This window comes from Grampus griseus, assembly GCF_964374135.1.
Source record: "Grampus griseus genome assembly, chromosome: Y".
In the NCBI taxonomy this organism is placed as follows: Eukaryota; Metazoa; Chordata; class Mammalia; order Artiodactyla; family Delphinidae; genus Grampus; species Grampus griseus.
The window spans coordinates 5,097,979-5,119,606 of NC_139016.1; positions in this window are offsets into that span (position 1 = coordinate 5,097,979).

The following is a 21,628-nucleotide window of genomic DNA, read 5'->3' on the forward strand; positions in this document are numbered from 1 at the left end:
GGAGGTAAAGTTTTTCTACACACTAGAGGCATGCGGAGGGCACGTTTTGTGTGTGTGTGTGTGTGTTTCCGGGGGGGTGTCTGTCCTCTGAAGACCGCATAGTGTCCTGCTCCGTTAGAGAAGGTCCATCCTGAAGGTACTGCAGTGATTTTCCTCCATATATTTTCATTTCAAGAAACTGGATTCAGCGGCCCAAGGTCATTCCATACTTGGTATGAGATCCCCTGGAAGCTGAAGACCCAGAATTATCTCCTTGCCTCTGTTCTGTTGTGTGTTAAGTGTTGAAAGATAATGAAGAAGTACTTGGCGTGAGAACGAGCATTCCTACTTTTTCTCTCTCTCATGTAGAAACAAAAACCGGAACCCGCTGGTACTTACTTAACATTCTCTGATATATAGCACCCCATACTTTCTCTGGTAAAAAGGAAAAAAACAAAGATTATTAGGACACAGTTTGTGAGCTTTTGACAAACAACCTCATATACCACATACTTTGCCAGGTCTGTCAAAGTGAAATACTTTTGGAAATAGAAGTGGCCGTATTTTATGTGTGCTTAGTTTAAAACTGGAGTGAGTTTCCTTGAAATATGATTTCCAAGATTTGAAGTCATTATGCGTGAATGCACGCCATCCTAAGGCAAGAGGCCTTCTGAGGGAGAGACTGTTGGCCCAAAGACTGGGGACACTCGTGTGTCCATCCTGTTTTGTCTGTATTTAGTAAGCGCCAAAGAGATCTCTTTTTGTCAATATAAATGTCCTTTTTTAAGATTACTCTTTACAGAATTGTTTCTCTTCATAATACCCTTTTCCTCTGTGAAGTGGTTTTAAGAAACCATTATTCACCTCTGTTTTAAAAAAATTTTTTTTAATTATAAGATTCCTGGCATTAAATATTAAAATTTCATTTTTTTCACTTTGACCAGTTTCTTTTTTTAAAATAATTTTTAAAAATTAATTAATTAATTAATTAATTTATTCTTGGCTGTGTTGGGTCTTCGTTGCTGCGCATGGGCTTTCTTTTCTCTAGGTGCGGTGAGCGGGGGCTACTCTTACTTGCGGTGCGCAGGCCTCTCATTGCGGTGGCTTCTCTTTGTTGCGGAGCACGGGCTATAGGCGCACGGGCTTCATTAGTTGTGGCACGTGGGCTCAGTAGTTGTGGCTCATGGGCTTTAGAACGCAGGCTCAGTAGTTGTGGTGCATGGGCTTAGTTGCTCTGCGGCATGTGGGATCTTCCCGGACCAGGGCTCGAACCCGTGTCCCCTGTATTGGCAGGCGGATTCCTAACCACTGCGCCACCAGGGAAGCCCCTGACCAGTTTCTTAAGGTATTACAATGATTACAAGGTAAACTATGGAGTTAGACTGCCTGGTTAGTAATGTTAGTTCTGCCATTACTAAATGTATGATCTCAGGCAGGTGACTTACGTTCTAGGTTATTTTCTTTTGCTGTAAAATGGGGATACGACAAGGAACTATTTTATGGCTGCAGTGAGAATTTCAGGAATATATATGACGTGCATCAAACATCACATGGGGTGCTGTGAGCGCTGCAGAAAGAGTTTGCTATTATTGTTATTTCATAATGCACCTTTCTGACCTTTGCTTTGCAAATGTAGGAAATCTTGACAAAGATTCTCTTCTTGGCCAAACTCTAGTCAGACTCCTCTGAGTCAGGCTGGGCTCCATCCTTGGGCAGGTCCTCCAGGAGCACAGTTTTAGCAAAAATTCTGTCAAGTTGGTTTTGCTAGAATCTCCCACCCTTGATATCTGGTCACTCCCCTCAACTCCCAACCCCCGCCAACCCGCAGGTGCTATCTGATCACCCTTGCCTGCCTTCAGCTTGAAACCCATTAGGTCTGTTTACAAAGGATTCCCCTACCCTCTTGGTGATTTTCCGTGCACCCCTGACCCCACCCCTGCCACCCCCAAACAAACACTCGGCTTCGCTTCTCGGCTTTCCTTGTTGTGTTTGGAGTTGAGGCTAATCTCTCTCCCCTGCCACAAGACCCCATTGCAGTGGTCCCTATATATTCAAGACAGTCCTTAAAGTCTGCCTTGCCATTTTAACAAATGTCACGAATAATTGTTTTGCTTTAACCATCTTTATCTTAATCCTTCCTTCCTTCCATTTTCTTAACCTATGAAAAATATGGAATAGAATTACCATATGATCCAGCAATCCCACTTCTGGGTCTGTATCTAAAGGAAAGATATCATCTCTCTAAGAGACACCTGCACCCCCACGTTCATTGCAGTATTATTCACAATAGCCATGGTATGGAAGCAAACTACATGTCCATCAACAGATGAAAGGATCAAAAAATATGCAATATATATATATATATACACACCGTAGTCCATGGAATATTATCCAGCCTTTAAATAACAGGAAATCCTGTCATTTGCGACAACATGGTTGGACTTGGAGGATATTATGCTAAGTGAAATAAGCCAGAAAGAGAAAGACATATACTGTAGGGTCTCACTTCTATGTGGAATCTAAAAACCAGAAAAGTTAAACTCACAGAAACAGAGAGTAGAATGGTGGTTGCCCAGGGCCAGGGGGTGTGGGAAGTAGGGAAGGGTTGGTTAAAGGGTACAAACTTTTCAGCTGTAGGATGAATAAGGTTTGTGGATTCAACGTATAACATTGGTGACTATAGTTGACACCACTGTACTGTATAACTGAAATTTGACAGAAGAGTAGAACTTGAATGTTGTCACCAAAATAATTAAAAAGGTAAATATTTTTGGTGATGGATGTGGGGAAATCCTTTCTCAAGGTATACGTGTGTCAGATCTTCACATTGTGCTCTTTCATAAATATTTTACAATTTTATTTGTCAATGATACCTTGGTAACGCTGAGAAAAATAGAATAAATAAGTACATTTGGGGTAGTGTTGACCAGTGCACTTCTTCAGCGTTTGATTTGTGTTTCTTCCTCACTCTAAGCGGTGATTTTGTTTGTTTGTTTGAGTCAACATAGAGGAGTGACTTAAATTCAGCATCGATTTTTTTCAACTTGAAAAAGAGAGCAAAATTACAGCCTTACTTTGGGGAAAATCAAAGATAAAGGCAGGCAAAGCACTTGCCGATGACACACACTCTCTTTACCGACCCGTTTATTTCAAAAGTGCTGGTGTAGCAGAGGCTGCCTCTGAGGGCTGGGGGTGCGGAGCCTTTTTTTAAATGCATTTTCTTCCCCGTTTCCTTGAGGACAGCACAGGGTGTGATTCATCTCTGTAGACTCAGTTTCCGGCACTTAATAACAATAAATGTTCGTATTTTAACTCTACACTTTAAGAGCTGTTCTCATCAGCGTCTTCTGGCTGAAGTACTGCGAGGAGTTCAACATCTACTGACTGGGTTGGGAGGCCCTTGAAATGAAGCGTTAAGGAGTGAGACACCCAAGGGATTCTGTGCATGTTATGCCAACGAATAAGAGGCTGGTTGGAAAGAGTTAAGATCAGAGACAGGGAGAGAAGAGCTGGAAGTTAGCACAGGGACCCCGGAGAGAAGGATGGGATCTGAACCCAGGCAGCAGAATACATGCAGAGAGGAGGGAGCAGGTTCCAGGGCTCATCCAAAGGGTAGAAAGTAGAATCAATCCTGGCTGTTCATTTGTCAGAAAGTGTGGAGGGAGGTGGAGGGAAAGGTGTCAGAGGACAAGGTCTGAGTTTCTCCTGCATTCAGGGTGAAATTGGGATGGTTTCTGCCAATCCAGAGGACACTGCAGGGAGGGGAAGTTTCCCGAACACAGGACAGGTATTGGTGAGACGTCCAAAGATAACATCATAGGTGAGCCAGTAGGTCAGGTGACACGTCTGGGGAGGTGGGTAAGTCATCAACCTGTAGGCTGAAGAAACCAGTGAACAGGAGCGTGGGGCCAGAAAAGAGTCAGAGCAGAATGCCGCAGAACTGTGTCATTTCGGAGGGTTTGGACAGCTTGATGGGAGGGGGTGTATGGAAGAGAGACATCCGTGAGAGACCAGAATGGAGCCATGAGGGCAGAAGGGAGAAAATGAGGACGCACAGACCACAGAGAAAGGAAAACCAGTGTCATAGGCAGCCATCGCTTCAAATACACTGACCGAGGAACAAAATATACCTGTGTTATTCATTTATTTTATTATGGTATAATTTGCATACAGGAAAAGCCCATCGAAGTGTTTGGTTTTGTGATATTGACACATACGTACCATTGTACGACAGCACTCCATCCTCCCCCAGACGACACAGGGCCACCGTTGACCTGTTCACTGCCCGTACAGCTTTGCCTGGGCAAGACTGTCACGTAAATGCAGTTACAGAGGATTTAGTCTTTGAATGTGGCTTCTCCCACTCAGCATCGTGCATATGAGATGGGTCCGCACTGTCGCATACGTCACCTTCTCCTTCTGCTTTATTTCTGCCACAGTGTGAATGCGCCACAGTCTGTGTATCCATCCCCCCAGTCCAGGGGCATGTGGACTGCGTCTGGTTTTCTGTCTGTTAAATTTAATTACAAAAACCTTACTGGTAACCAGCGCAGAAGACGTTTTAGTGCAGTGGAGGACGTGAAAGCCAGCCGTGGGAGTTGTGAGGACACGATGGCAATTAGAGATGAATATTTCATGAGATTTGGCTGTGAAGTGAGGGATAGCCAGAGATCTGTAGTTCCAGTGAGAAACAGGGTGAAATGAAGATTTTTGTTAGTTTTATTATAGGAAGATAAGGAGTGTTTGAGCTGGTGGATGATCTAAGGGTGAATACAGGGTTTTTTGTTTTTGAGTTTTGTTTTTGTTTTGCTATTACATGATATAGACACACCTGAAAAATAAATTTAGTAATCAGCCAAACTGTCATTTAAAAATAATGGGGCTTGGGGAAAAGAGTTGGGAGCATGTTTCTCAAAACCTTTTGAACTTTGCAACCTGAATAATGACAAATAAATACAATTATATCAAACCCACCAGCAAATGAGAAAGACATTTACAGTGTTCATTTTAAAAGGATGCCGGGATGAGTGTAGAATATTATCTTAAAGAATGGTAGCTTGCTAGGGCGTGGGGGGATGCATAGAAGGTTTTGGAAGACAAAGAAAAATGTACAGAAGTCGGGGAGAAACAGGTAATCATGTCCCAGGTGAGTGAATGGCTGGCTCCATGGGCCAGAGAGAGAATGCAGAGTGAGTGCAGCTTGTGTACATTTCCCTTTTCCCTGTGGTTGATGATTTCAAGTATGTTCGTGTACTCTCTATTCCAGGCTGTGACTCGCTGGTATGAGATATTAATCTCTGAAATAAAATTTATATGCACCAATGCACCTTCTGCATTCTACTGACATCATTGTTCTGGTGGTCAGTGGCATATGAGCTAATTCACGATACAGAAATAGGTGTGTGTCAGTAGAAAGAATGATCTAAAAGTTGCAGAAGAGAAAAGTTTGATGCAGTGAGATCCCAAATAACGTAGCATCAGATAGAGCCCATACCGGTAGTTGTGATTAATTCCTGACGCCTGAACTCTTCTTATTAGGAGGCATGGAGGTCTACTCCACAATTTTACAAAAGGACCGTATTCAGTAACTTACACGTTCTCAACTTCAGTTCCTATGGTTACTTGGCAACACTTGCAATTTTTGAAATCATTATCAACCATTTTCCTACATTTTCAGTCCATAGCTCACAAAGCCATGGATGCACTGTAGGTACGGGGAAATCATAATGTGATGAGTATAAAAACTGTTGGTAGATGATTTCATGATGATCCCTTCTGAGTGAGATTTTCCATCTGTTCTATTGTTTGTGACATACCTTGTTCAAGAATAAATTTAATTATCATCTCCAGCTTGTCAGGCAGAATCAGGTACCTTCCTTCAAAGAACAGTTACCCCAGTTGCAAAAAGATGGCCCCATATTGCAATGACCACAGAATGAGGGGTTGGGGCTGGGTTTGGGGCTTATCACAGATGAGATGGTATGATGTCAGTTTCAGTCTGTGACCCAATAATTTCTCTGTTCATCTTCAGGGATACATCTAGGATGCTGAGTCATGGTGATCTGTCTATGCATTGATATCCCCCATTAAACATGAACTTCAAGAGAAAAGGATTATGTTTCCTTCACTTTGAATTCAAGCTCTAGTCCCCTCCCTGTGTGGCAGCTAGAAGGTGATGTCATAAGAGCTCATGAGATGAATATATGAAAAGGGAAAGAGTGATGGAGTTACTTTCCAACTGGTGCCCATTCGTTTAGACTGACCACACTCATTCTGTGTTTCCCCAGACCTGCCGCACCGTGGGTAAGCAGGAAAGTAGAGGTGAAATACGAGAGCCCAAGACCATCCAAAGAAGAGCATGGCTGACTGCATGGCACAGACATGTGTGGAAAGCTGGCGTGATGAGAGAGGAAACCTGCAGCCTGGGTGAGAAGCAGACTCGGCTCCCAATTCTGACTCTGCCATTTTCTAGCTGCGGGAGTTGGGTCAGTTTCAGCAAAGTGTAGTTTCTGTGGACCAGCAGGCTTCGCATCACCTGGGAGAGAGCTTGTCAGAAATGCAGACTGTCAGGCTCCACCCCAGACCTCCTGAAACAGAATCTAAATTGCACCTATACACCCGAGTGATGCGTGTGCACATTGTATTTGGAGAGATACTGGCCTAGGCTCTCTGAACTTTAGCTTCCTTAATCGTCAAAAAAAAAAAAAACAAAAACGGAAAAATGGTCTACCTGTAGAGATAGGAGGGCTACAAAAAGGCATGTGAAATGCTTAGCACATAGTGGAGATGCAAAATGGAAGCTATTAATACTAAGAATTAAAAGATAACGCAGCAATAAGTGCATCAGGTGTTGGAGAGGACTAACTGGAGGAAGGAACAGTCTCTCTGGCTCGCTCGCTCGCTCGCTCTTTCTCTCTGTCTCTTTGCCAAGCTGTGGCAGTGGAGTTTCTAGATTGTGTTTAACTCCAATTCCGGCAGTGTTCGTCAACAGAGGGCTTTTCACCCAGGGGACATGTTTCAATGTCTGGAGACATTGTTGGCTGCCATGACCATGACCTCTGGGAGAGGAATGTCACTGGCATCTAGTGGATGGAGGCCAGGGATGCTGCTACAATGCACAGGATATTTCCCTACAACAAAGCGTTATGAGCCCCAAATATTAATAGTACCAGAGCTGAGAAATCCTGAATTACGGTAATCTAGAGACATCTCTTTCTAGAAAGGACATATTTTGCAAGTGCAAGTCTTCCAGTAGGAACACACATGAATAACCTGTAGATATGCTCAAAACATAGACTCTGAATTAGGATCACGCATATTACTCAGCTAAAGGAATCAGGAATGAATCAGAAACTTTCTTAAATAATTTTGTCCCCATCTCTAAGTAGCTGTTGTATTAGTTGTCTTAATAATAAGTTGGTACAGTTCTTGTCTGCAAGGGGATTATAGGAAAAATTGGGGTTTGAGTATTTAGGCATTTGATGAAGCAGATGCAATACACAGATGCAATGATGGAACCTGCAAGAGATAGTAAATCAAACACTGAATTAATATTTCAGACAAGGGCTTATCACCTTTAGGCACAGAATCCTGTTAGCGATGTTAATACTCAACTTTATTTCATGCACACTGGTTGAATATCAACTGGAGAAGTATTTCATTCACAACGAAAGGTCAGAGTTCTGGGTCATAAAACACAGTCTGGGTCATAAAAACACGTCAAAGGATAAATGTGGCTTTTTTTATTACCTCAATTTTGTGCCCAAATTTCCCTTGCTATTGTTCTTTTTATGAATTTTATGTTTTTAATGGTGTATTTATAAGCAGAATGCTGTCCCCAAATGGAAGAACCTGTTTACTAGTAAATCAGTAAACTGTAAACACTGCTATAAAATAAAGAATGCAGTTGTGATAAATCAAACATGAAGAATTCTAGGTATCCCAAAAGAGCATTTTTGGTAGTTGACATCAGCTCACTCAAATCCTGCACCCATGAATCTGTACTGTTTGCCTGTTTATGAGCCTTGCAAAACACAAATATCCTTTTTCCTGCTCAGCACATCTCTCTAGTAGTAAACAGGTAATTGGTTTTGTCCTGTTATCCTCTTTTTATATCACTCTTTGCAATAATCACATATAAATCCATAGGCTTATGGTTTCCTTTATTATAAATTTTTCATTAGTTTAACTCCTCATGTTTCCTTTCTTTTTCATAGAGCATAGCCAAAATAGTCACAACAAACTTAGCAAAGATATTTTTGCTTCTTGCATATAGTATAAGTCCTTTGTTATATTTACTACCATTAATTATTTCTTTAATCCTATAAGTGTACTTACCATTTATGATTCATCATTTTATAAATACTGGACAGGGTATGGAGAAAAAGGAACCCTCCTATACTGTTGGGAGGAATGTAAATTGGTACAGCCACTATGGAAAACAGTATGCAGGTTCCTCAGAAAACTAAAAATAGAGTTACCATGTGATCCTACAATCCCACTCCTGGGCATATATCCAGAGAAAACTCTAACTGAAAAAAATACGTGCACCCCAATGTTCATTGCAGTGATATTTACAATAGCCAAGATATGGAAGCAACCTAAGTGTCCATCAACAGATGATCAGATAAAGAAGATATGGTACAGGGACTTCCCTGGGGGTCCAGTGGTTAAGGCTCTGTGCTTCCATTGCAGGGGGTACGAGTTCGATTCCTGGTTGGGGAACTAAGATCCCACATGCCCCATGGCATGGCCAAAAAAAAAACGATGTGGTACATATACACAATGGAATACTACTCAGCCATAAAAAGAATGAAATAATGCCATTTGCAGTAACATGGATGGACCTAGAGATTCTCATATTAAGTAAGCCAGACAAATGCAAATATCATATGATACCACTTATATGTGGAATCTAAAAAAATGGTACAAACGAACTTACTTACAAAGCAGAAATAGACTCACAGACATAGAAAATAAACTTATGGTTACCAAAGTGGAAAGGGGGGGAATAATTAGGGGTTTGGGATTAACATATACACACTATATATAAAGAAGGTAAACAACAAGGACCTACTGTATAGCAGAGGGAAATATATTCAATATCTTATAATAACCTATAATGGAAAAGAATCTGAAAAAGAACACAGACGCACACACACACACATAACTGAATCATTTTGCTGTACACCAGAAACTAAGACAACATTTATAGTAATTTCACTATACTTCAATTTAAAAAATGGTTAATAAAATAAAAAATAAAGATACATTATTTTTCCTTCCACAGAGGACTCTAGGAAATTCCCAATACAGAGGAACAACTCCACTTCAAAGTGTCACGTGAAAAACTGCATCACTGTAATAGGAGAATCTTCCTTAAAAAAGGTGAGAAAGCGTTTTGGAGAAAGAATGCACAGAATTTTTGTACAAAGAAAAGTAAAGTTTCTACCATACAGTACACACAACACTCAATAAAATGTAAAATGAAATGAAATATACGTTAAAATTAAGGTGAGAAGGAATTGCAAAATTTTAGATAAGAACGCGTAACATTTTGCAAATGCTCAATATTTCTAACCAGATATTTTCCCTACCTTGATAATCATCAAACTAGTGTATGCTTTTCTTTATCAGCCTCTTTCTCTCTCTCTCACTTGCACTCTTTTTCTCTCTGCTCATGAGACTCTCTAAAGACCCATTCAGAAAATATCTGTTTTTCCTCCAGTTGGCTCTGAGCTTGTGTGAAGCAGACATTGAACTCCGGACGCAGTGATGAACTGCCTCTCTAACTAGACACACTTTTAGCAGACATCTTGAAGATAAGGTTTCCATGTCTGCCTATTGGGTTGGGGCTATTGTGTCTCTGTTTTGGGTGTTTGGAGTGTTGTACGGGGTCTCTGTCTTGTACGCTTACGGCGACATGTGATTCTTGTATAGGGGACAGGGAGAAGCCCAGTGGGATCCCTGGAACGGCAGCCGGGTCTGGATGAATGACGACAGCCTCCCCCTGCCTGGGTAGCACTGCAGGGCTCGGGTGTCTTCCGGTGGCCTCCTTCCACCAAGTAATGAGCCCTATTGAATAGGAAAGCTGCCTACCATCAAGAGGGACTTGAATAGGTAGGAAAAGATGCAGGCGAAAGATACCATGTGGGCCTGTAGGTTCTATTCTTATTTCCTGTCTTGCTCTGTCTTATACAGTTGCCTGTTTTAATTAAATACATGCTCTGTCTTTAAATACAGTTGCATGTTTTAATTAAATACATTAAATGGTAGGGTATGTTGACAGTGGTGGTTACTGTCTCACTTACCACCTATGTAGTTGAACATCACCATGGGATCTAGATAAAGCCGGAGAGCACAGCGACATCTCAGGACACTGGGCCAGGTGGCAAGGCTGTGATGTCTCTTTTCCGGAGCAGTTCTTATTGTACATGACTACTACATGTTAGGCGGTGGACAATTTTGAAAGTGTGTCTCTGAAGACATGGGTTTTCTGGATGGTAGAGAGGCAAGGAATTTTATGGGAGTTTTTGTTTTGATCACCTTTCATCCATTCACTTGTTGTTCTCTCAGTGATAGCATCCTGGCTTCTTTTTTGCGGGGATGAGCTAAGACAACGCCCTTAACCTTCATGGGATCATGAGAGGGTGAACAAGTTACTTAAATTAGGGTGGCTGGAGTCTCTCTTTAGGGACTTTGGCTATTAAACAGAGCACAGAAAGGGCCGCAGTGGATTCATCCCAGGAGCTGTACCCAGAGGAAGCAGTCAGCCAGTCCCTGCTGTCGGCATGTTTGAGATGCCTTCGGTCCTTGTTGGACATTGGCTCTAATTCTCTCTGACCGTACTTTATTTTATTTTATTTTACTTACTTTATTTTTTTAATTTTTATTGGAGTAGAGTTGATTTACAATGTTGTGTTAGTTTCAGGTGTACAGCAAAGTGAATCAGTTATACATATAGCCACTCTATATAAGAGTCTTTTCCCATATAGGTCATTACACAGTATTGAGTAGACTTCCCTGTGCTGTACAGTAGGTCCTTATTAGTTATCTGTTTTATATATAGTAGCGTGTATGTGTCAATCTTAATCTCTCAATTTATCCCTCCCTCCCCTTTACCCCCTGGTAACCGTAAGTTTGTTTTCTACATCTGTGACTCTACTTCTGTTTTGTAAATAAGTTCATTTGTACCTTTTTTTTTAGATTCCACATATAAGTAATATCATATGTTTTTTGTCTTTCTCTTTCTGACTTACTTCTCTCAGGATGATGATCTCTAGGTCCATCCATGTTGCTTCAAATGGCATTATTTTGTTCTTTTCTATGGCTCAGTAATATTCCATTATGTGTGTGTGTGTGTGTGTGTGTGTGTGTGTACACACAGACACACGCACACACACACACACACCCCACGTCTTCTTTATCCGTTCCTCTGTCGATGGACGTTTAGGTTGCTTCCATGTCCTGGCTATTGTAAATAGTGCTGTAATGAACACTGGGGTGCGTGTGTCTTTGCGAATTATGGTTTTCTCCAGGTATATGTCCAGGAGTGGGATTGCTGGGTCATTTGGATCATTAGTTTTCTTTTCTATCCTCTTAAGTTAGCTAGCATTGGTTTCCATTGCTGGGACTAGTCCATAAATCTGAATTTACTGATTCCTCATCACTGATTTCAACCTATTACGGTTAGTTAGGTGAATATGAATTAAGTCACATCGATTTTCAGTCTGGTTGAAAACATTGGATTGTCCATTTCCTTCTGGTATTTTTTTCCATCGAGGGGGAGCCAATGTAGAGTATGGTTATTCTTATAAAACTTTTATTTATTATAGGAATTGCATTAATAACTATAAAGGTTTAAAATGGAAATCAGAACACTTAGTAATACATGTTTTTCCAACCAATGACTCAGTAGAAGCCATGGGGATTTATTTAACACTGTAGGGGAAACAGCTGTGGTGATGGACAGCATTAGTATTCTTGTCTCCAAGTCACCCCCATGGAGTGAGGTAGGGCTCGGCATTAAGTCAGAGGCAGAACGACAGTCATTCTGGTAACAGGAGGGGTAGGAATGATTGCAGGGCAAACTCACTGCGATGTATCATGGATGAGGCCATAGTGATCTAGACCCAAACTGATGGGGCCATCACCACTGGTAAAAATTGAATCAGAAAACCCCTGTGTGGGCATACATCACCACATTGTCATGAATTAAGGGAAGATATGGATGACTGATTAAGTTTGTCAGTAGTGCGTGACACCTCATTTCTATGCAAATCAATTTAATGACTGTTACGTGAGTGGACTTGATGGGTTAAGTATGACTGTTTTATCTTGGGAGATTTCACAGGATGTCATTATTTTTTTGGTGTTATTTTAAAATTTTTATTGGAGTATAGTTGATTTACCATGTTGTGTTACTTTCTACTGTACAGCAAAGTGAATCAGTTATACATGTATCCACTCTTTTTTGAGATTCTTACTATGTTTTACAAACATTTTTCCTCCCCAGTATTTTGAAGGTTTGGCCTTTTGGAGTTGCTCACCTAATGTAGAAACAGAAAACATAGGTATTGGGGAATAATAAGCCTGGTGATAATTTTTGGAGGTCATCCCTTATAATCTGGGCTAAATGCCAACCTTGTTTAGGGAATGTGCTAACAGTTACAGCAGAAACAGTTACACTTCTCATCTTGTCAGCTCTTCCTCTGGATTAATGACCAGAGGAGAAATTCCTGGGTCACCGTCAGAAGAAACAGGGGTTTAAATCTAAGAAAAACAGAATGTTAAACGTTTGCATTGCACTCCTCGTGAATCTTTGGGTCATCTGTAAGAAACCATTGTGCAGCGGTAATGAAATGACTAGCTGGAGTGTCAAAGGGAACAGCCTAACAGACTGCTTATTGGGATAAGTGGATGTTGACTGATAGGTCGTATTGATCCGTGGCCCATGGAAGTGCTTTTTGTTGAGGTCACAACCTTAGAGCATACATTCTCCTGTAAATTCTGCCGTCACACCGATGAAGTTGCTTATATGGCTCTGTTGGTTAATTATTCACATCTTTACCACAAGCAGCAGTTTAGGTCAATTGAAAAAAAAGAGAAACAAAATAACTCCCAACTGTGATTAAGCTAGTATCCACTTTAGAAAACTCATCTAGGCTTATATTTATTCTCTTTCCATTTTTATTTATTTATTTTTTTGTGGTACGCGGGTCTCTCACTGCTGTGGCCTCTCCCGTTGCGGAGCACAGGCTCCGGACGTGCAGGCTCAGCGGCCATGGCTCACGGGCCCAGCTGCTCCACAACATGTGGGATCCTCCTGGACCGGGGCACGAACCCGTGTCCCCTGCATCGGCAGGCGGACTCTCAACCACTGTGCCACGAGGGAAGCCCTCTCTTTCCATTTTGTATTGGACAATATAAGTTGTTCAGGGTTAAATCTAAAATTTTCTCAGATTTTTTGCCCCATGAAGACTAACGTCTCATCATTTACTATTTATTTTTTAACTAAAATACCTATGACTCCTATGAGTTGTGAATCAGTTTGTTTGCATTGCCTCAAATGGACATCCCTTTCTTGATGAATGGGTAGAATATCCATTCTCTTTAGGGTGGACTTGTCAAATTTTCATGTTGGCGTGAGTTCATCTGAGGATCTCTTTAAATCACAGATTCTAAATCAGTTCTGGGGCCTGGCCTGAGATTCAGTATTTCACACAAGTTCCCAGGTGATGTTGCTTCAGTTCCTTGGAGTAGCAAGGCTTAGGTCTTTGTCTGCAAAGCATCAGATATCAAACAGTTCCGGCTTTATGGTCCAAAAGCAGACAGAGGCAAGGCAGAAACAAATATGGCTGTATTTCAGTCTGCTTTTATTTACGGACACTAAAATTTGAATTTCACAGAATTTTCACATGTCACAAAATGTTATTCTTTTTGATTTTCCCCAAACATTTGAAAATGCAAAAAAAAAAAAAAAAATCCTCAGCTCATGCACTGTATAGAAGCAGGCAGCGTGCCAGATTTGGCCTGGAGCTATAGTCCGATGATGTCTGTTTTGTCAGTATTGGGTGTTAGGTTGAGTTGTCAGCAAGAACTGCAGCAGGCCCGGGTAAGGAGCATTGCTTTCTGTGCCATCTCCAGATGGGATTTGCTTCGAGGAGTTCTCTGAAGGAGTAAAAGATTTCTTGTACATTCAAAAAAAAAAAAGTTATCCTGATTATCTGTCCTGGGAGAGTAGAGAATAAGGCCACATTTGTATTTCCACATATTTATCTTAACTCCTAAAAATTATGTTTAGAGCAGATATTAACCATCGGTTGGAGTGTTGTGTATTTAATATTATGGTACAATCAATAAAACATATAAAATACTCATAGCAAGATTTATAGAAATGAGTCATTGTCTAATTACAGTGTGTGATTGGAGCTTTATGTGATGGCCGTGATTTCTCCTTACTCAGTATTTCCATGTGTCCACACTGCTACTGCTCGGACAAAATTATACCTTTCTGTAAATCATTATATTAAAATTTTGAGTCTCAGAGTATACTTAGCTTGGGGAAATTAGAAGGTCCTATTGTCCTGTGATGTGCTGACAGTCTCCCACCCTGAGGATGTAGCAGTGGGACCAGACCAAGCCAGATTTCATTCCTTTGACCTTGACTGTGTAGCATCCTAGCTTTCTGGGGTAACGTAGCTTGGAGGACGCAGAGACGCGTGGCTTAATCCTGTAGGAACAGAGACTATGGCCATTACAGTCTCAGAATCCAGCAGACAGCATGCCACTTCATCAAATCTAAGACCACAGATTGAGAGTTGTAGCTTTATTTAAAATACCGCTAAGAAAAAATTTTAAATATCACTTTGACTATGCTCGTCACTGGTTAAGACACATGCTAATTTCATATATGGTGCTTAGAATCAATGAACTACAGTATTTAAACCTCAGGTGCACACTTAGGTGAGAATTATCTGATTTTTACATTCATGTGCGATGAAGGTTATGATGATATTCTGGCTTAAGAAACATCTTTGTTTCCTTGCTTTATTTCCTCCTAATAAAGTTATTTTCTGATGAGTAAACAGAATCTCCGACATGTGGGATATCCTGTCTGAGGGTACTCAGATACTGCGTTAGTTAGGGAATTCTAGCTACTAAAGCACATGCAAACACGTGTAATGACTCCAATGCATGATGGAACTTCGTTTCTCTTTCCTGTAAAGACCACAGCGGGTGTGTGTGATGGGCAGGCAGCTCCTCCCCAAGCAGGCATTTGGGACCCACAGACCTTGCATCTTAGGAGACCACTGGTCGTCCATGTGTAGCTTCCAGGTTCTCAGTGCTGTGGCTTCAAGTGGGTGTAGTGCAAAGGGTATGGGGCGGGGAGGGGTGGGGCGTGGTCATTTGGAAGGTTTTGTTGGTGTCGCCCAGCAAGTCTGCTTACACTCAGCTGGAACTCAGTCACGTGGCCCCCACCTGGAGGAGGAGTCCAGGAGTGGGTCTTGCCTGTTACCAACAAGAGAAAGGTTACTTACTACTCAAGCTAGCATCCTTTAGGTTTCCTTTCTCTCCTCCTTGACTGGACCCTTTCTAATCTTTTTAATGTCTACACTCACCAAGTTCTACCCCAAAGGAAAAGATCACCAAGATCAAGGATTTAGGTGATAATACTCTTTTTCTGCCTTTCTACCCTCCTTTATCCCTCTGCAGCTTCTTTTAATTTCAGTGCCAGGAGATGGGCAATTCTGAATTTCATTTCCTGCCAGTTTATGAGAGCACTCTTTAAATTATTCAGGGTAATATTTCTTCCCACGCTGGGAATATGATCTTTGTTTTAATCTCCCAGCCAATTTTGTATCAGCTAGTGGAACTTGTAATATTTTAGCCCCTCGGGAATTTTAGTGTCATGGGTTCCGACGCCAGTTTAAATTTGCCTGAGGGGAGGAGCTGCTTTCGGAAGATCTACAGGCAAGTTCAGGCATTCCATCCGTGCCGCAGGTTAAAAGCCCATGACTGCAAGAAAAAAAGCCTAGCTGTACGTAGCCAGCACTAGAAGAAAATTGGCTCATTTGAACAAGTGACTTGGAGAATAGATGAGTCTGCCAAAGATGCTAGAGTGTTTTTGCCTTCCCTTTTCCCCGTGGCGCTCTCTGAATACATTTTCTGTTTCTGATCCTGGGATGTGAATAAAAGCCCATCATTGCCAGCTGGTGGGGAATAAGGCAGGCAGGCAGAAGCCCTTCTCCCAGCTCTCGATCGTTATACAAAGGTCTCACTGGAGGGCTCTGAAGCCTCAGCCAGCCAACCCTTTGGGTTTGTGCTAATCTCATTCAGCCTGTTGCTGTGATTTTTTTTAATGTAATGTATCAATTATGCAGGTGGCTTTGTAGGGCTGTGTACTACAGAAACAGCGTCTCTTCAGGGACCGCAAGGACAAGTGTGGTAACACAAAGATGCAGGATAAAAAGTGCAAATGTTGCTCTTATACATAGAAAACCTTCAAGGTTTGTCACAGAAACTGTGAGAACAAATACATGAATTCAGCCAAGTTGCAGGATATAACATCAACGTGGAAAAATCAGATGCTTTCTATATGTTAACAATGAACACTCTGAAAAGGAAATTAAGAAAACAACCTCATTTAAAATCACATCCAAAAGAGTAAAATACTTTAAGAATAAACTTAAGGAAGTAGAAAACTTTGTGTACTGAAAAGTACAAAGCACTGGTGAAAGAAGTTAAAGAAGACAGACAAAAATGGAAAGATCTCCCATGCTCAAGAATTGGAAGACTTAATATTGTTAAAATGTTCGTACAACACAAAGCAGTCTACGGTCTACAGATTCAGTGCAACTCCTATCAGAATTCCAATTGTGTTTTTTTGTAGAAGTAGGAAAAAAAAATTCTAAAATTCACATCATATGGGATCACAAGGGAGCTTGAGTAGCAACAACAGTCTTGAAAAAGAACAAATCTTGAAAAAAGATTTCAACCTTGAAAAAGAAGAACAAATTTTGAGGTCTCATGCTTCCTGATTTCAAAACATATTACAAAGGTACAGTCATCAAAACAGTGTGGTACTTATATAAATACACATGATATGGGGAAAGGACAGTCTCTTCAACAAATTCTTCTGTGAAAACTGGATATCCCCTTGCAGAAGAAAGAACTTGACCCCTTATCTTATATCATATGCAAAAACTCCAGCTGGATTAAAAATCAAAACCTAACACTTAAAGCTATAAAATTCCTAGAGGAAGTTATAAAGGAAAGGCTTTGTGACACTGGAGATGGCAATGAATTTTTAGCTATGACAAAAAGATAAATAATACAAATAGCTCCTCTGGGCATCGAATTAAAGACTGCAGGGCAATTTTAGACACTTTACTCTTGTTCTTTCTGGAGAACTGGCTTGCTTTTTTTCTATCTTAAAATTCACAGTTCTGAGGACTATACTGCTTATGTCTCTTTAAAGGTTACCAACAATGCAAACCTGTTACAATTTTATTAGAAGTACAAAAAAATAGAAGTTTTTGAAAGTTTCTCCTTTTTTTTCTTTTCCATTATAGTTTTTTACAAGATACTGAATATAGTTCCCTGTGCTATACATATACAGTAGGACCTTGTCGTTTGTCTCTTTTATATATAGTAGTTTGAATCTGCTACTGCCAAACTCCCAATTTATCCGCCCCCTCTTTGGTAACCGTAAGTTTGTTTTCTATGTCTGTGAGTCTGTTTCTGTTTTGTAAATAAGTTCATTTGTATCATTTTTTTAGATTCCCCATATAAGTGATATCATGTGATATTTGTATTTCTCTTTCTGACTTACCTCACTCAGTATGACAGTCTCTAGATCTATCCATGTTGCTGCAAATGGCAGAATTTCATTCTTTTTATGGCTGAGTAATAATCCATTGTATATATTTACCACATCTTCTTTATCCATTTATCTGTCGATGGACATTTAGGTTCCTTCCATGTCTCGGCTCTTTAGTTTTGCTGTGACCATTGGGCGCATGTATCTTTTCCAATTAGAGTTTCCGTCTCTTCTGGATATATGCCCAGGAGTGGGATTGCAGGATCATATGGTAGAGAGTTTCTACTTTAGACTGTTTTTTGTTTGTTTGTTTGTTTTGTTTTTTTTAGGATCGATTGGGTCATAAATGAGGCTCACATATACCTTTCATATTGTTTAGTCTTTTATTTGGTATAAAGCAACACAATTTCTCTAAATTTCTTTGTAGGATGATAGTACAAAATGCTAAATAGTAAGACAGAGGCTGTGACACTTCCTATGTTGTAAAACAACTATTGAGTCTAACCTATGCATCTTGGCTGGCCTTTTTTTGTGGCAGTTTGATGTCATTTCTGAAATGGTATGCAGGACACTCTTCTTTGGATGTGTTCTAGTTTTTCCTCATCCATCTTCAACTGAGAGACCAACACAACCAAAAGAACATGACAAGCAGAATAAGAAGATCTGACTCTACAACCTGCTAAATTTGCTCCGTTGGGAAAGAAACTCCATGTTGTGACTCTCAGAAGTGTGAGATAAAAACAGTAAAAACCTAGCCTGTGTGGCTATTGTTAGGGTAAACAATTATTAGGTATTTGAAGGTACAGGCCGTATATGTCAAAGAGCCCAGACTTTGAGGCCAAATGCTGCAGATACAATCCTATGATTTCAAAGTAGCCCCTCTCATCTTTTCATCTATGCTTTGTACCTGCCGTGAGGACAAAGAAAAATAAACAGACAGACACACAAGTGTCTTAGCCCTGGTTCTCTAAAAGGAAACCTTAGGCACAGTGCTGGCTGATGCTTTGTTGGAAGCGGCAATCACGGCCCCTGAGGGAGGAGCTGTAGGGAACGGATGCAGCAGAGAACGGGAAGCAGAGGTAGCTGGGTTTCCGCACCACTGCTTCTCTACTCGCCCAAGAGATGAAGCTGCGGGACAACAATGGCTCAGGGTGGACAGTGTGGCCGGTGTGTGCTTTGGAACAGAAGGAGAGAGAACTGTGTGTGCTGTCTTCCATCTCCCACTGGTCCAAGGTGCCCTGTAGGGTGTTGACATCCACATCTCTATGTTGCTCCCCTGGCCTCTTTTAGGAGCTGCTGGGGCCTGACGGTTCTACCAGGTCTTCAAATGCTGGGAGAGGCCTGAGATTGGGCGTGCGGTTGTCAGTCTCAGGTGGTGGGATCATGCGGGTCCACCACGTGAGCAGAAAGTTATGGGAGATCGGGAAGGGCGGGAGAGTCTGTGAGAGCTCCTGGCATTGACTGTGTGTCCAGTGACTGCTCATTTCTGCCTTAGTCATTGTACTGTAGCTTTTGCAGCTTATCTGTCAGGTTACTGAGGGTCTTCTGGCTTGGCTTAAAAGTGCCGTGTGGACCAGCCCTCTGGTAGGTTTTCCTTGCACTAATGTATGTCTAGTTGGCATGTAAACACAATTAGTACATGGGGTTATGTACAGGATTATGAGAAGAAGCATGCCAATTATGTAAAACAATGAAAAGTACCATTTGCTTTAATTTTTAGTGTAAAGAATATGTAAAACACCAAAGAGATCTTTCGGAACACAACATAAAATTATTACCGCGTATAATACTGTTTTAAGTTAAATATTTTCATTGTAACCTATTAATTTTTACTCATTCAAGTATTGTAGTAAAGTTGAAATTTGCACCCCTTCTCAAGCATTACAGTTTTTTTCGTTTTTTGTTTTTTTTGAATGTTCTAAAAGTACTCTCAACTCGCTTGGGAATTTGTCCTCCTGAAGGCAATGTTAAGGGCTTAAACGTTCCAATCAAAGCTTTTGTGCTGATTAAAACCGTTTTTTCAGGTTAATTCAAGTCTGTCAGAATATATCCCCACTCTCCCTCTTTTCCTAGATAAGAAAATATCTAAAATTAGAGGGAACTTAAAATGATCTGACACTAGGACTATTTTATTAAACGGTACTCGACATCGGTCACTTGTCTTGATCTCAGTTGTTTGTTTGTTTGTTTGTTTTTACCATAATCAATAATTCTTCCTTGAATATCTTCATTTGATCATTATGTATGGAGGCATTACATTGCTTCCTTCTAATGAATCATCTGTGTTAGGGAAGTTATCTAAAATGTGGGTTTGCTTGTTGAATTATATTTTCCTGATGAACACATAGCGTTTTTATTTTAAGACATTAAATGGATGATCAAGGATGGTGTTGTCTGGCATATCTTACTGCTATAGGTGGAATTTGATAGGAGGCACTAGGGGTCACCATTAACACACTGGGAGCATCTTCCTGTCAGTCAGTTAGAAGAGTGGTATTGCTGACCAATCAGAAGAGCTTTGTCATCGAATTTTTCCGTGATCACCTCCTAGGTCGTAGGTGAGGAGTCCTGCACCTTCCATGTATGCATCTAAACACATACATAAATCAGGGTTGTAGCAGAAAGCCAAGTATGTCCATTTTTTTTGCCCAGTTTCCGTTACCATTCAAATAGGTATTTGGGAAACTGTTCACAACATACTTCTGGCGTCCAGGGAAATCAAGAGACTGTAAATTCACCTAACCATATTTGCCGTATTCATACTGTCCCGTGGGACTGCTGTCCTGTCCCAAGTGCACCTTCCAGCAGGCCCAGAGCCAATTATGGTCTACTTCACAGAATCAGCAGAGCTCGTGGCTGTGTGTCTGAACAGCAATAACTCTAACACCCATAATACTTTACAGTTTATCGAGGGCTTTTGCCATGCGTTTGGTAAGCATGTATTTCCAATTCTCTCTAAAAATCCTGTGTTCAAATATCTAGCCCGCGGTCAGATTCTGTGATAGAGTGTGTCACCTGTTTGGGGTGAGAGAAGGTTTCGCATCAGTGAATCCTCACACACACCCTATGAAATTGTGTCTGAGGTAGGGAAGCTCTTCACTGAATCCTAAAGGAACGCCGTGAGTAGGAATCTTTGATGAGGACTCTAAGTTCCACAGAAAATAAGTAACTTGTCCCCGTCCAGCTTGTTTACACATGCTTACCCTGGGAGTTAAACTTGGCTCTCTTTCCCACCCCCTGCCCTCCCGATTTGGCCATTTCTACTGTACAAATCCACACCAGGGAAATATGGTTTCAAAAAAGCATCCTACCCATTAGAATTGAATTTTATCACCAAACCAGAACACCTCTCTGATGATGCGTTAAGAGGGAAGTGCGTTATTATTTTTTTGAACTTGAATACTCTTGTTTGTTATATTGAGGTATAGTTGATTTACAATATTATGTAAGTTTCAGGTATACAAGATAGTGAGTCACAATTTTAAAGGTTATACTCCATTTATAGTTATTATAAAATATTAGCTGTATTCCTCGTCTTGCACCGTATATCCTTATAGCTTATTTATTTCATTCATAGTAGTTTGTTCCTCTTACTCCCCTCCTCCTGTGTCTGGGACGCCTGAAAGTAAGCCCGACTGGCCTTTAAAGTCCAACCGTCTGGTAGCTCCTCTTCCCAGTGCAGGACCCCCAGGCTGTGGAGCCCTACATGGGGCTCGGACCTCTCACTCCTTTGGGAGAACCTGTACAATTGCAATTATTCTCCTTTATCTGGGTCACCCACCCAGAGGTATCGGACTTGACAATGTTGCAACTCCACCCGTCTTACAC